The sequence below is a fragment of the Mustelus asterias genome, chromosome 5 (genome assembly GCF_964213995.1).
Source record: "Mustelus asterias chromosome 5, sMusAst1.hap1.1, whole genome shotgun sequence".
Lineage (NCBI taxonomy): Eukaryota > Metazoa > Chordata > Chondrichthyes > Carcharhiniformes > Triakidae > Mustelus > Mustelus asterias.
Window position 1 is genome coordinate 148,541,359 of NC_135805.1, and position 16,708 is coordinate 148,558,066.

The 16,708-nt window shown below is 48.2% G+C and overlaps 1 protein-coding gene across 1 annotated transcript in view; it reads left to right on the forward strand.

Annotated features, from left to right (window-relative positions):
• The window catches only part of LOC144493884 (flavin-containing monooxygenase 5-like), a 40,302-nt gene that overhangs the window by 5,266 nt on the left and 18,328 nt on the right, over positions 1–16,708 (forward strand). The window lies entirely within an intron of this gene.

Here is a 16,708-nt window from a genome sequence, read left to right on the forward strand (position 1 = left end):
ATGAATTAAATACACAACAATTGTTTCCTGTGTATGTTTTCTTCCGAAAGTAAAGTTTATTTATTAGTCACAAGTAAGGCTTACATTAACACTGCAAAGAACTTACTGTGAAATTCCCCTAGTCACCACACCCCGGTGCCTGCTCGGGTCAATGCATCTAACCAGTACGTTTTTCAGACTGTGGGAGGAAACCGGAGCACCCGGAGGAAACCCACACAGACACGGGGAGAATGTGCAAACTCCACACAGACAGTGACCCAAGCCGGGAATCGAACCCGGGTCCCTGGCGCTGTGAGACAGCAGTGCTAACCACTGTGCTACCGTGTCACCCATTAGTACTAATTACCTGTTCCCTGATGGAAGGGGCAATCCACGCTTCCAGGCATTTATCTTTCAGTCAAGATTATTTTTTTATACACTCACGGGATGCGCCTGCACTGCTGGCTCGACCAGAATACTTGCTGCCATTTCAGAGAGCATTTCAGAGTCAACCACTTAGTTGTGCATCTGGAGTCACATAGAATCCCTATAGTGCAGAAGGGGACCATCAGCCCATCGAGTCTGCACTGGATTTCTGGGAGAGCAGAGCACTATGCTCTGTGTCCAAAGATGTGCAGGTTAAGTGGATTGGCCCTGATTCTCTAACCTCTGTCATGAACTCCCCAAGGCAGATGAAATGGTCACTTGTTCTCTGTCACATGTCCATCAATAATCTTCAACAGCTGAGCTCAGTTTTACTGAAACCTCTGGGGTCCATCTAATCTGTCCGGTTGGAATAATTCTGTCTTGGCAGAATATAATTGGAGAGGAAGTAGATGGTTATTTAGTTGTAATTCGATGTGTTTTAGCTCACACTCTCTCACAACCATTCGCTGATGCTTCAGTTTCATACATGGTTCAATGTCCCTTTCTTTGACTTCCCTGAAGCTACATAAAAATACAGAAACTCTCCCAATGGCCTCCCATTCCGATTCACAGCCTCATTGTCTCCCTCTTTGTGAAGAGGGAGAGACAGAGAGATGGAGAGAGAGAGAGAGACAGAGAGAGACAGACAGAGAGAGAGAGAGAGAGAGAGAGACAGAGAGAGAGGGAGAGACAGAGACAGAGAGAGACAGAGAGAGACATAAAGGGACAGAGAGAGAGACAGAGAGAGAGAGAGACAGAGAGAGAGGGAGAGACAGAGACAGAGAGAGAGAGAGACAGATAGCATCAATAGAGGCCATTCACCCCTTGAGTCCACGCCACTCCGACAGCCAATAAGATGCTGACTGAAACTGTCACGGTCTCAACTCCCCCTTTTCTGCCTGTACCCCCCCACCCGGCCCCTCCCCCACCCAACCCCCCATGACCCTCGACCCCCTTGTGGATCAGAAGCCTCTCTAACTCTGTCTTGAATATATTCAATGAGCCACAGCCCCCACTGCTCTCCGGGGGGTAAATTCGACACACTGACCCCCCTCTGAGAAAATAAATTCCTCCTCCTCTCCATCTTCAATTGGAGAGAGCCCCTCATTCTGAAACTCTGCCACCCCCTCAAGATTCCTCGCTTAATTAGCAAGTTTCCCCCTCCGAGCCCCACACACCATCCTGACTTGGACATATATCGGCTGTTCCTTCACTGTCGCTGGGGTCAAAATCCAGAAACTCCCTCCCTAACAGCACTGTGGGTGTACCTACACCACACGGCACTGACTGATGTCCAATAACAATCCTGGAACTCCCTCCCTAACAGCACTGTGGGTGTACCTACACCACACGGCACTGACTGATATCCAATAACAATCCTGGAACTCCCTCCCTAACAGCACTGTGTGTGTACCTACACCACACGGGACTGACTGATGTCCAATAACAATCCTGGAACTCCCTCCCTAACAGCACTGTGGGTGTACCTACACCACACGGCACTGACTGATATCCAATAACAATCCTGGAACTCCCTCCCTAACAGCACTGTGGGTGTACCTACACCACACGGCACTGACTGATGTCCAATAACAATCCTGGAACTCCCTCCCTAACAGCACTGTGGGTGTACCTACACCACACGGCACTGACTGATATCCAATAACAATCCTGGAACTCCCTCCCTAACAGCACTGTGTGTGTACCTACACCACACGGGACTGACTGATGTCCAATAACAATCCTGGAACTCCCTCCCTAACAGCACTGTGGGTGTACCTACACCACACGGCACTGACTGATATCCAATAACAATCCTGGAACTCCCTCCCTAACAGCACTGTGTGTGTACCTACACCACACGGGACTGACTGATGTCCAATAACAATCCTGGAACTCCCTCCCTAACAGCACTGTGGGTGTACCTACACCACACGGCACTGACTGATATCCAATAACAATCCTGGAACTCCCTCCCTAACAGCACTGTGGGTGTACCTACACCACACGGGACTGACTGATGTCCAATAACAATCCGGGAACTCCCTCCCTGACAGCAGCGGGTTCAAGATGGCGGCTCACCCACCACCTTCTCAAGGGGCAATTAGGGATGGGCAGTAACTGCTGGGCCCGGCCAGTGACACCCACATTCTGTGAACATGAATTTTAAAAATAGAAAATGCATGATAAAGTTCAGAAGAAAATATAATGATCATTAATTTCAAGGCCTTTGATCTACAAAGGTCCCATGTAGGGAACAATATTTTATATATCTATACTTATTGATGTTTCCATCGGAACAAGCAACAATCAGGAAGAGGTGTTGGTATAGTGGTATTGTCATTGGGTTTGAAATACAGAGACCCAGGCTAATGCTCTGGGCACCTGGGTTCGAATCCCACTATGGCAGATGGTGAAATTTGGATAGAAATCTGGAATTAAAAGTCCACTGATGACCGTGACACCATTGTCGCTTGTCATAAAAACCCATCTGGTTCACTAATGTCCTTTCGGATCTGCTGTCCTTACCTGGTACGGCCTACATGTGATTCCAGACCTGCACTCAATGCGGCATGGTGACACAGTAGTTAGCACTGCTACCTCACAGTGCCAGGGATCCAAATTCGATTCCCGACTTGTGTGGAGTTTGCACATTCTCCCCATGTCTGCGCGGGTTTCCTCCGAGTGGTCCGGTTTCCTCCCACAATCCAAAGATGTGTGAGTTAGGTGGACTGGCCGCGCTAAATTGCCCCTTAGTGTCAGGGGGACTAGCTAGGGTAAATGCATGGGGTTACGGGGATAGGACCTGGGTTGGATTGTGGTCGGTGCAGACTCGATGGGCCAAACAGCCTCCTTCTGCACTGTGTTATAATTCTATGATTCTAGTGATAGTTGCCATTTACCTTCCCTGTGATGTGGCCAGGCAAGCCATTCAGTGCAAGAACAAGTAGGGATGGAAAATAAATAGCAGCGATTCCCACATCCCCTGAAAAAATGAAGGAAAGTAGGTTGACCCTCAATTAAATTCAGTACTATCGAATTGCGTCGGGATTTCCAGCACAGAGAGAGACCCTTCGGCCCATCCTGTCTGCGCCAGCCATCAAGCAACTAGAATCATAGAATCCCTACAGAGCAGAAGAGTCTATTCGGGGCATCGCGTCTGCACAGACTCTCTGACAGTTTTGGCCTCAACTACTTCCTGTGGTAGTGAATTCCCCAGGCTGACCACACTCTGGGTGAAGAAATTTCTCCTCATCTCTGTCCTAAACCGTCTACCCTGTATCCTCAGACTATGACCCCTGGTTCTGAACTCCCCCACCATCAGGAACATCCTTCCTGCATCTACCCTGTCCAGTCCTGTTAGAATTTTATAAGTTTCCATGAGATTCCCCCTCTTTCGTCTGAACTTCAGTGAATACAATCCTAATCGACTCGATCTCCCCTCATATGTCAGTCCCGCCATCCCAGGGATCAGTCTGGTAAACCTTCTCTGCACTCCCCCTATAGCAAGAACATCCTTCCTCAGATAAGGAGACCAAAACTGCACACTATATTCCAGGTGTGGCCTCACCAAGACCCTGTATAACTGCAGCATGAAATCCCTGCTCCTGTACTCAAATCCTCTCTGTATGAAGGCCAACATGCCATTTGTCTTTTTACTGCCTGCTGCAGCTGCATGCTTACCTTCAGTAACTGGTGTACGAGGACACCCAGGTCCCACTGCACACTCACATCTCCTAATTTATGGCCATTCAAGTCGTAATCTGCCTTCCCATTTTTACTAAAAATTCGCAGCTTTCGGACATGACCAGACCATTGAGATCCTCAAATCAATTAGAATCATAGAACACCTGCAGTTCAAAAAGAGGCTATTCAGCCCATCGAACCTATACCGACATGCAGTATCCCCAGAATCGCACAAATTTATCTTGCTAATCGCCTTAACAGTAAAGGGACAATTTAGCATGGCCAATCCACTGAACCTCCATATCTATGGACACTGAGGGACAATTTAGCATGGCCAATCCACCTAAATTACACATCTTTGGACAGTAAGGAGCAATTTAGCATGGCCAATCCCCCTAACCTGCACATCTTTGGACACTAAGGAGCAATTTAGCATGGCCAATCCCCCTAACCTGCACATCTTTGGACACTAAGGAGCAATTTAGCATGGCCAATCCACCTAACCTACACATCTTTGGACAATAAGGGGCAATTTAGCATGGCCAATCCACCTAACCTACACATCTTTGGACAATAAGGGGCAATTTAGCATGACGAATCGACTGATCCTGCACATCTTTGGACTGTGGGAGGAAACCGGAGCACCCGGAGGAAACCCACGCAGACACGGGGAGAATGTGCAAAGCCCACACAGACAGTGAGCTCAGGGCAGAATTTAACCCAGGTCACTGGCGCAGTGAGGGAGCAGTGATAATCGTCGTGCCACCGTGCCACCCTATTGACGTTGATATGGATTTTAGCTCAATTTTACCCCTTTGGTTTCCTCTCCTACAATAACCTTTCCCAATAATAATCCACCCACATCAATTTTCAAATTATCAATTGATCCGGATGAGATGTACCCCAGGCTACTGTGGGAGGCGCTGGAGGAGATTGCTGAGCCTCTGGCGATGATCTTTGCATCATCAATGGAGACGGGAGAGGTTCCGAAGGATTGGAGGATTGCGGATGTTGTTCCTTTATTCAAGAAAGGGAGTAGAGATAGCCCTGGAAATTATAGACCAGTGAGTCTAACCTCAGTGGTTGGTAAGTTGATGGAGAAGATCCTGAGAGGCAGGATTTATGAACATTTGGAGAGGTATAATATGATTAAGAATAGTCAGCATGGCTTTGTCAAAGGCAGATCATGCCTTACGAGCCTGATTGAGTTTTTTGAGAATGTGACTAAACACATTGATGAAGGAAGAGCAGTAGATGTAATATATATGGACTTCAGCAAGGCATTTGATAAGATGCCCCATGCAAGGCTTATTGAGAAAGTGAGGGGGCATGGGATCCAAGGGGACATTGCTCTGTGGATCCAGAACTGGCTTGCCCACAGAAGGCAAAGAGTGGTTATAGATGGGTCATATTCTGCATGGAGGTCGGTCACCAGTGGAGTGCCCCAGGGATCTGTTCTGGGACCCTTACTCTTTGTGATTTTTATAAATGACCTGGATGAGGAAGTGGAGGGATGAGTTGGTAAGTTTGCTGATGACACAAAGGTTGGAGGTGTTGTGGATAGATTGGAGGGATGTCAGAAGTTGCAGCGAGACATTGATAGGATGCAAGACTGGGCGCAGAAATGGCAGATGGAGTTCAACCCAGATAAGTGCGAGGTGGTTCATTTTGGCAGGTCAAATAGGATGGCGGAATATAATATTAATGGTAGGACTCTTGGCAGTGTGGAAGATCAGGAGGATCTTGGGGTCCGAGTTCATAGGACGCTCAAAGCAGCTGTGCAGGTTGAGGCTGTGGTTAAGAAGGAGTATGGTGCACTGGCCTTCATCAATCGAGGAATTGAGTTTAGGAGTCGTGAGATAATGTTGCAGCTATATAAGACCCTGATCAGACCCACTTGGAGTACTGTGCTCAGTTCTGGTCACCTCATTACAGGAAGGATGTGGAAGCCATAGAAAGGGTGCAGAGGAGATTTACAAGGATGTTGCCTAGGTTGGGGAGCATGCCTTATGAGGATAGAAACATAGAAACATAGAAAAACTACAGCACAATACAGGCCCTTCAGCCCACAAAGCTGTGCCGAACATGTCCCTACCTTAGTGATTACTAGGCTTACTTATAACCCTCTATCTGACTAAGTTCCATGTACTTATCTAAAAGTCTCTTAAAAGACCCTATCGAATCCGCCTCCACCACCGTTGCTGGCAGCCCATTCCACGCACCCACCACCCTCTGAGTGAAAAACGTACCCCTGACATCTCCTCTGTACCTACTCCCCAGCACCTTAAACCTGTGTCCTCTTGAGGCAACCATTTCAGCCCTGGGAAAAACCCTCTGACTAGGTTGAGTGAGCTCGACCTTGAGTGAGCTCGGCCTTTTCTCCTTGGAGAGACGAAGGATGAGGGGTGACCTGATAGAGGTGTATAAGATGTCGAGAGGTATTGATCGAGTGGATAATCAGAGGCTTTTTCCCAGGGCTGAAATGGTTGCCTCAAGAGGACACAGGTTTAAGGTGCTGGGGAGTAGGTACAGAGGAGATGTCAGGGGTACGTTTTTCACTCAGAGGGTGGTGGGTGCGTGGAATGGGCTGCGAGCAATGGTGGTGGAGGTGGATTCGATCGGGTCTTTTAAGAGACTTTTAGATAAGTACATGGAACGTAGTAAGATAGAGGGTTATAGGTAAGCCTAGTAATCGCTAAGGTAGGGACATGTTCGGCACAACTTTGTGGGCTGAAGGGCCTGTATTGTGCTGTAGTTTTTCTCTGTTTTTCTATCCCGCCTCTGCAAAGTTTTCGGGGGCAACTTTCTAGATGTCCAGTAGTCCGTGGGTGAAGGTACGCTATCTTTGCCACCACCCTCACGTGAATCTCCAAGTCATAACCTCCTCAATACTCTCTCCAAAAGTGGAGAAATTGAATCTGAATCCTGAGAACTGTTGTAAATAATCCTCACCCTCAGAATGAAACCTGAACTAAACATTGCATAATTGTGTACAAACATGTTCATTGTAACCAGCCCGTGTAATATGTCCCTCTGATTAGTGACATTGTTCCAAAGTGAATGCATATTACCTGGCACAATATCCTTGTTTATTGTTCTTGTAGTTATATACACCATTTCATCTCACGCCCGATCGTAATCTGACAGGCAGTTCATGAGAAATCTTCTGGATTGAGACATGTTTGGCCCTCACTTTTCTTCAGTTCTGGAAGGCAAAAGAATCTTAAAATTCCTGCAGTACAGAAGGAGGCTATTCAGCCCATTGAGTCTGCACCGACTCTCTGCCAGAGCAGCCCACCCAGGCTCTATTCCCTTAACCCCACATATTTACCCGACTAATTCCCCTAACCTGGATGTCTTTGGAAATTTGAGGGGCAATTTAGCATGGCCAATCCACCAAACCTGCACATCTTTGGACACGAAGTGGCAATTTGGCATGACCAATCCACCTAACCCGCACATCTTTGGACGCTAAGGAGCAATTTAGCATGACCAATCCACCTAATCTGCACATCTTCGGATGCTAAGGGGCAATTTAGCATGGCCAATCCACCTAATCTGCACATCTTCGGATGCTAAGGGGCAATTTAGCATGGCCAATCCACCTAACCTACACATTTTTGTACACGAAGGGACAATTTAGCATGGGCAGCCCACGTAACTTACACATCTTCGCACACTAAGGGACAATTTAGCATGGACAATCCACCTAACCTACACACCTTTGAAATGTTCTGTCCCAATCCCATTTTCCAGCACTTGCTCAGTAGCCGTGTATGCTATGGCTATGCAAGTGCTCATCTGGACACTTCTTCATTGTTGTGAGAGATCCCGCCTCCACCACCATTTCAGGCAGCGAGTTCCACATTCCCACCACCCTCTGGGTGAAAAAGGTTTTCCTCAAATCCCCTCAAAATCTCCTGGCCGCTTCCCTTAAAACTCTGCCCCCTGGTTATTCACCCCTCCACTAAGGGGAAAGGTTCCTTCCTATCTCCCCTATCTGTGTCCCTCATAATTGTGTACATCTCGATCAGGTCCCCCCTAAGCCTTCTCTGCTCTGAGGAAAACAACCCCAGTCTAACCAGCCTCTTGTCATAGCTGAAACACTCCAGTCCAGGCAACATCCTGGTGAATCTCCTCTGCACCCTGTCCAGGACAATCACATCCTTCCTATAGTGTGGCGACCAGAACTGCACACAGTACTCTAGCTGTGGCCTAACCAGCGTTGGATACAGCTCCATCGTAACCTCCCCACTCTTACATTCTATACCTCGGCTAATACAGGCAAGTATCCCCATATGCCCTCTTAACCACCTTATCTACCTGTCCTGCTGCTTCAGGGATCTATGGTCATGCATCCCAAGCTCCCTCTGGTCTTCTTTACTTCCTTCAGTCCTAGCATTCAGTGTGTATTCCCTTGCCTTGTTAGTCCTCCCAACTTGCATCACCTCACACTTTTCAGGGTTAAATTCCATTGGCTGCTGTTCTGCCCATGTGACCAGCCCGTCTGTGTCATCCTGTAATCCCAGACTTTCGTTCTTACTATTTATCACATCACCAATTTTTGTGTCATCTGCGAACTTATTGATCATACCCCCCACATTCCTGTCTAGATCAGTGGCAGGCTGGCACAGTGGTTAGCACTACTGTCTCACAGCGCCAGAGACTCAGGTTCGATTCCCGGCTTGGGTCACTGTCTGTGTGGAGTTTGCACGTTCTCCCCCTGTCTACGTGGGTTTCCTCCAGGTGCTCCGGTTTCTTCCCACAGTCCAAAGATGTGTTGGTTAGGTGCATAGGCCGTGCTAAACCCTCCCTCAGTGTACCCAAACAGCTGCCAAAGTGCGGTGACTCGGGGACTTTCACAGTAACTTCATTGCAGTGTTAATGTAAGCCTACTGGTGACACTAAGTATTTCAATTAACTTAAACTTAAAACATCATTAAATGTATGCTCCAAACAGGAAGGGACACAGCACCGATCCCTGTGGTACAGCACTAGACACAGGCTTCCAGTGACAACACAACCCTTGACTATCTACTTCCTCTACTTCCTGTCACCAAACCAATTTTGGATCCAATTTGCTAAGTTGCACTGGATCCTATGGGCTCTGACCTTCTTAATCAGACTCCCATTAGGAACCTTATCACAGCCCTTACAGAAGTCCATGTAGACTGCATCCACCGCACAGCCCTCATCTAGTCACCTCCTCAAATATTCTAATCAAGTTTATTGGACAAGATTTTTGTAATTATCTTGGAGAATAATTATGGAGAAATTGCTACCTTGGACTTATCAAGTTAAGTGGAAAGATTGAAACAATCTTGTTCCCATGGAAACATAGAAAATAGGAGCAGGCGGAGGCCATTCGGCCTTTCGAGCCTGCTCTGCCATTCATCACGATCATGGCTGATTGTCCAACTAAATAACCTGATCCCACCTTCCCCCCGGATCCTGAGATCTTCTTTAGCCCAAGAACGACATCTAACTCCTTCTTGAAAGCATACAATGTTTTGGCCTCAACTACTTCCTCTGGTAGCAAATTCCCCACTCTCTGGGTGAAGATATTTCTCCTCATCTCTGTCCTAAAGCATCTACCCTGTATCCTCGGACTATGACCTCTGGTTCTGGACTCCCCCACCATCAGGAACATCCTTCCTGCATCTACCCTGTCTGGTCCTGTTAGAATTTTATAAGTTTCTACAAGATTCCCCCTTATTCGTCTGAACTCCAGCAAATACAATCCTAACTGACTCAATCTCTCCTCGTACATCAGTCCCGCCATCCCCGGAATCAGCCTGGTAAACCTTCACTGCACTCCCCCTATAGCAAGAACATCCTTCCTCAGATAAGGAGACCAAAACTGCACACTATATTCCAGGTGTGGCCTCAAGAAGGCCCTGTATAATTGCAGCATGACATCCCTGCTCCTGTACTCGATTCCTCTCTGTATGAAGGTCAACATGCCATTTGCCTTTTTACTACCTGCTGTACCTACATGCTAACCTTCAGTAACTGGTGTACGAGGACACCCAGGTCCCGCTGCACACTCACTTCTCCTAATTTATGGCCATTCAGACAGTAATCTACCTTCCCATTTTTACTAAAGATTCGCAGCTTTCGGACATGACCAGACCATTGAGATCCTCAAATCAATAAGAATCATAGCATCATAGAATCCCTGCAGTCCAGAAGGAGGCCATTCAGCCCATTGAGCCTGTACCGACAACAATCTCAGCAATGCCGTAGCCCCAGAACCGCACATATTTATCCTGCTAATCCCCCTCACAGTAAAGGACAATTTAGCGTGGCCAATCCACCTAACCCGCACGTCTTTGGAGTGTGGGAGGAAACCGGAGCACCCGGAGGAAACCCACGCAGACACGGGGGAGAATGTACAAACTCTACACAGACAGTGAGCTGAGGGCAGGATTGAACCCGGGTGCCTGGCGCAGTGAGGGAGCAGCGATACCCGCCGTGCCACCGTGCCGTCCTATTGACGTTGGTATGGGTTTTAACTCAATTTTAGCCCTTTGGTTTCCTCTCCCAAAATAACCTTTCCCAATAACAATCCACCCACATCAATTTTCAAATTATCAATCGATCCCGCCTCTGCAAAGGCTTCGGGGGCAACTTTCTAGATGTCCAGTAGTCCGTGGGTGAAGGTACGCTATCTTTGCCACCACCCTCACGTGAATCTCCAAGTCATAACCTCCTCAATACTCTCTCCAAAAGTGGAGAAATTGAATCTGAATCGTGAGAACTGTTGTAAATAATCCTCACCCTCAGAATGAAACCTGAACTAAACATTGTATAATTGTGTACAAGCATGTTCATTGTAACCAGCCCGTGTAATATGTCCCTCTGATTAGTGACATTGTTCCCAAGTGAATGCATATTACCTGGCACAATATCCTTGTTTATTATTCTTGTAGTTATATACACCATTTCATCTCACGCCCGATCGTAATCTGACAGGCAGTTCATGAGAAATCTTCGGATTGAGACATGTTTGGCCCTCACTTTTCTTCAGTTCTGGAAGGCAAAAGAATCTTAAAATTCCTGCAGTACAGAAGGAGGCTATTCGGCCCATTAAGTCTGCACCGACTCTCTGCCAGAGCAGCCCACCCAGGCTCTATTCCCTTAACCCCACATATTTACCCGACTAATTCCCCTAACCTGGATGTCTTTGGACACTGAGGGGAAATTTGGCATGGCCAATCCACCGAACCTGCACATCTTTGGACACTAAAGGGCAGTTTAGCACGGCCAATCCACTTAACCTGCACATCTCTGGACACTAAAGGGCAGTTTAGCATGGCCAATCCACCTAACCAGCACATCTTTGGACTGTGGGAGGAAACTGGAGCACCCGGAGGAAACCCACGCAGACACTGGGAGAATGTGCAAACTCCACACAGACAATGACCCAAGGCTTGAATTGAATCGGGTCCCTGGCGCTGTGAGGCAGCAGTGCTAACCACTGTGCCACCAGGCAGGCCCCGAATGCAGGAAAAAAATTCCTCTGTCTCAAATTTTGTATCCATCTGCTTTCTCCTTTTGCAGAGTGGTAGATGGAGAAGGAGAGAGAAGGAGAGGGAGGGAAAGAGAGAGAAAGACAGACAGAGACAACAGAGGAAAATTGCAACATGGAATGACACAGTGGCACAGTGGTTAGCACTGCTGCCTCACAGCTACAGCGTCCCGGATTCAATTCCAGCCTCGGGTCACTGTCTGTGTGGAGTCTGCATGTTCTCCCCGTGTCTGCGTGGGTTTCCTCCGGGTGCTCCAGTTTCTTCCCACAGTCCAAAGATATGCAGTTAACTGCATTGTCTCATAACACCAGACCACAGGACTGACTGATGTCCAATAACAATCCTGGAACTCCCTCCCTAACAGCACTGTGGGTGTACCTCCACCACATGGGACTGACTGATGTCCAATAACAATCCTGGAACTCCCACCCTAACAGCACTGTGGGTGTACCTACACCACACGGGACTGACTGATCTCCAATAACAATCCCGGAACTCCCTCCCTAACAGCACTGTGGGTGTACCTACACCACACGGACTCACTGATGTCCAATAACAATCCTGGAACTCTCTCCCTGACAGCACGGTGGGTGTACCTACACTACACGGGACTGACTGATGTCTAAAAACAATCCTCAAACTCCCTCCCTAACAGCACTGTGGGTGTACCTACACCACACGGACTGACTGATGTCCAATAACAATCCTGGAACTCCCTCCCTAACAGCACTGTGGGTGTACCTACACCACACGGACTGACTGATGTCCAATAACAATCCTGGAACTCCCTCCCTAACAGCACTGTGGGTGTACCTACACTACACGGGACTGACTGATGTCCAATAACAATCCGGGAACTCTCTCCCTGACAGCACTGTGGGTGTACCTACACCACACGGGACTGCAGCAGGTTCAAGATGGCGGCTCACCCACCACCTTCTCAAGGGGCAATTAGGGATGGGCAATAAACATTGCGCCCAGCCAGCGACACCCACATCCCATAAATGAATTCTTGAAAATTATCATTGATGGTGTTTTTATTTTAAATGAAACAACTAATTTGTTCCCCTCAAGTCGCTTCAGGACGGAAATCTGCCGTCCTCACCCGGTCTGGCCTACATGAGAGCTCAGGGCCATGGTAATGTGGTTAGCTCTCAACTGCCATGTGAATTTACTCTGCGGACAAAAAAAAATAACCCGGAAAGGAGACTAAGAGAATCCCAACATTTTGCGTTCATCCAAAGTATTTTGCTTTGGAAAATTACCCCAAAGTCTATCTGCCTTCAGGGAAAGAAGCTCAGAGTTGCAAAACCAGAGTTCATAGCTTTGGTCAAGGACTCTCATACAATCATTAGCCAGAGACCTTTCTGTGTAAGAGTGTTGTAACATATCCTATTTATGAACATAGAAAATAGGAGCAAGAAGAGGCCATTTGTCCCTTTGAGTCTGATCCGCCATTCATCCCGATCACGGCTGATCATCCAACTCAATCTCCTGATCCCCCCACCCCCCCCATATCCTTTCATTCACTTCACCCCAAGAGCTAATTCTTCCTTGAAAACAAGTTTTTTGCCCCCCAGTGCTTCCTGTTGTCAGAGGATGTTCCTTTGAACACGGGGGGCTGGTGGAGTGACAAGGGAGGATAAGTGGGGGGAACCCTATCCTGGTTCTGGGAGGGAGGGGAAGGGGTGAGGGCAGATGGGTGGGAACTGGGTTAACATAGACACTAGAAGCAGGAGGAGGCCATTCGGCCCTTCGAGCCTGCTCCGCCATTCATTTTGCCATGGCTGTTCATCGAATTCAATATCCTGATCCCCACCTTCCCCCCATATCCCTCGATCCCTTTAGCCCCAAGATCTATATTTAAAATCACACAACATTTTGGCTTCAACTACTTTCTGTGGTAGTGAATTCCACACATTCACCACCCTCTGGGTGAAGAAATTTCTCCTCACCTCAGTCCTAAAAGGTTATCTTCAAACTATGAGCCCGAGTTCCAGACTCCCCCACCATCGGGAACATTCTTTCTGAATCTACCCTGTCTAACCCTGTTGGAATCTTATAAGTTTCTATGAGATCCCCTCTCACTCTTCTAAACTCCAGTGAATGTAAGTTTGCCGACGACACGAAGGTTGGTGGGGTTGTGGATAGTCTGGAGGGATGTCAGAAGTTACAGAGGGACATAGATAGGATGCAAGACTGGGCGAAGAAGTGGCAGATGGACTTCAACCCAGATAAATGCGTAGTGGTCCATTTTGGTAGGTCAAATGGGATGAAGGAGTACAATATAAAGGGAAAGACTCTTAGTACTGTAGAGGATCAGAAGGACCTTGGGGTCCGGGTCCATATGACTCTAATATCGGCCCCGCAGGTAGAGGAGGTGGTTAAGAAGGCATATGGTGTGCTGGCCTTTATCAATCGAGGGATTGAGTTTCGGAGTCCGGGGATAATGATGCAGCTATATAAGACCCTCGTCAGACCCCACTTGGATTACTGTGCTCAGTTCTGGTCGCCTCATTACAGGAAGGATGTGGAAAAGATTGAAAGGGTGCAGAGGAGATTTACAAGGATGTTGCCTGGATTGAGTGGCATGCCTTATGAGGATAGGCTGAGGGAGCTCGGTCTTTTCTCCTTGGAGAGATGTAGGATGAGAGGAGACCTAATAGAGGTGTATAAGATGTTGAGAGGCATAGATCAGGTGGACTCTCAGAGACTTTTTCCCAGAGTGGAAATGGCTGCTACGAGAGGACACAGGTTTAAGGTGCTGGGGGCTAGGTACAGGGGAAATGTTAGGGGGAAGTTTTTCACACAGAGGGTGGTGGGTGAGTGGAATCGGCTGCTGTCAGTGGTGGTGGAGGCAAACTCAATAGGGTCTTTTAAGAGATTCCTGTATGAGTACATGGGACTTAATAGGATGGAGGGTTATAGGTAGGCCTAAAAGGTAGGGATATGTTCGGCACAACTTGTGGGGCCGAAGGGCCTGTTTTGTGCTGTAGTTTTTCTATGTTTCGATGTTTCTAATCCTAACCGACTTAGTCTCTCCTCATATGACAGACCTGCCATTCCAGGAATCAGCCTAGTAAACCTCTGCTGCGCTCCCTCTAGCAAGGACATCCTTCCTCAGATAAGGACACCAAAACTGCGCACAATACTCCAGGTGTGGCCTCACCAACACTTTATACAATTGCAGAAAACCCAGTTGAGTGCCCTACACCATTCCACAGGGTCTTTTTAATCAAATACAGCGCAACTGAAACTCTCTGGAAATCATAATAAGTCTGGAAACTTCACATTGTGGGGAGCGCAGCGCTAAATGGTCTCATTCCAAGTTCCTACAAGCAACAATGTGATAAATGGCCAGATAGTCTGCTTCCTCCAGACAAACAACAAAGAGAACAATGAAAATTACAGCACAGGAACAGGGCCTTCGGACCTCCAAGCCTGCACCGACTATGCTGCCCGACTGAACTAAAACCCCCTACACTTCCGGGGACCATATCCCTCTATTCCCATCCTATTCATGTATTTGTCAAGATGCCCCTTAAAAGTCACCACCGTATCCGCTTGCACTACCTCCCCCGGCAGAGAGTTCCAGGCACCCACCACCCACTGTGTAAAAAACGTGCCTCGTACACCTCCTTTAAACCTTGCCCCTCGCACCTTAAACCTGTGCCCCCTAGTAATTGACTCTTCCACCCTGGGAAAAAGCTTCTGACTATCCACTGTATCCATGCCCCTCATAATCTTGTAGACTTCTATCAGGTCGCCCCTCAACCTCCGACACCTGTGGAATGAAAAACATTGGGACACTTTTGCTCCCCTTATCTAAGAAAAGATATACCGGCATTGGAGGCAGTCCAGAGAAGGTTCACTCGGTCGATCCCGGGGAGGGAGGGATTTTCTTATGAGGAGAGGTTGAGTAGGTTGGGTCTGTACTCATTGGAGTTTAGAAGAATGAGGGGCGACCTTATTGGGACATATCAGATTATTGGCGAGGGGGTGGGGGGGGGGGGGTGGCGGGGAGGGGTGCTGTTTGACAGGGTAGATGCTAAGTGGTTGTTTCCCCTTGTGGGAGAGTCTGGGACCAGGGGGCAGAATCTCAGAGTAAGGGGGGGTCACCCATTGGAGACAGAGATGGGGAGGAATTTCTTCTCTCAGAGGGGAGTGAATCTATGGAATTCTTTCCTGCAGAGGGCTGGAGAGGCTGAGATAGACAGATTGTTAATCAGTAAGGGAATCAAGGGGATAAGGCGAGAAAGTGGGACGAAGAATCATAGAATCATAGAATCCTGCAGGGCAGAAGGAGAACATTCGGCCCATCGAGTCTGCACCGACCACAATCCCACCCAGGCCATATCCCCATAACTCCATGTATTTACCCTAGCGTCGCCCTGACACTTGGGGGCAATTTAGCATGGCCAACCCACCTAACCCGCATATCTTTGGAGTGCGGGAGGAAACCGGAGCACCCGGAGGAAACTCACGCAGACACGGGGAAAATGTGCAAACTCCACACAGACAGTGACCCAAGCCGGGAATCGATCCCGGGTCCCTGGTGCTGTGAGGCAGCAGTGCTAACCACTGTGCCACCGTGCCGCCATTGTTGAGGATTATCACATCAGATCAGTAATGATCTCGTTGAACGGCGGGGCAGACTTGATGGGCCGAATGGCCGATTTCTGCACATACTGATTTACGGCCTCATGGTCACAGGGTGGCAGGCAGAACGAGAACGATAATGAGACATGTTGAATTCTCCTTAGAGGAAGGACATGGCCTCAGCTCCAGGCCCCATCCAGAACCCCCAGTCTGGCACTCCCTCAGCAATGAATACAATGATTGTCAGCAGAGCAGAGAGACCCTTTATGATTGGTAACCTTTTGTTCGCACTGACCCTGAAGTCTAAACTCTGTGTGGCGTGTACTAAATCTTCAGAAAGAGACTGGAACACCCAACCATCCTGATTCAAAGAATCCACTTCCCAATGAACAAGCATCCTCTCTGGTGAAGGTTTGGAAACATGACCACCAAATCATACCGGCCAGGCTCAAATGAGAACTGAACTCCGTCTTCAAGCCAAAAGC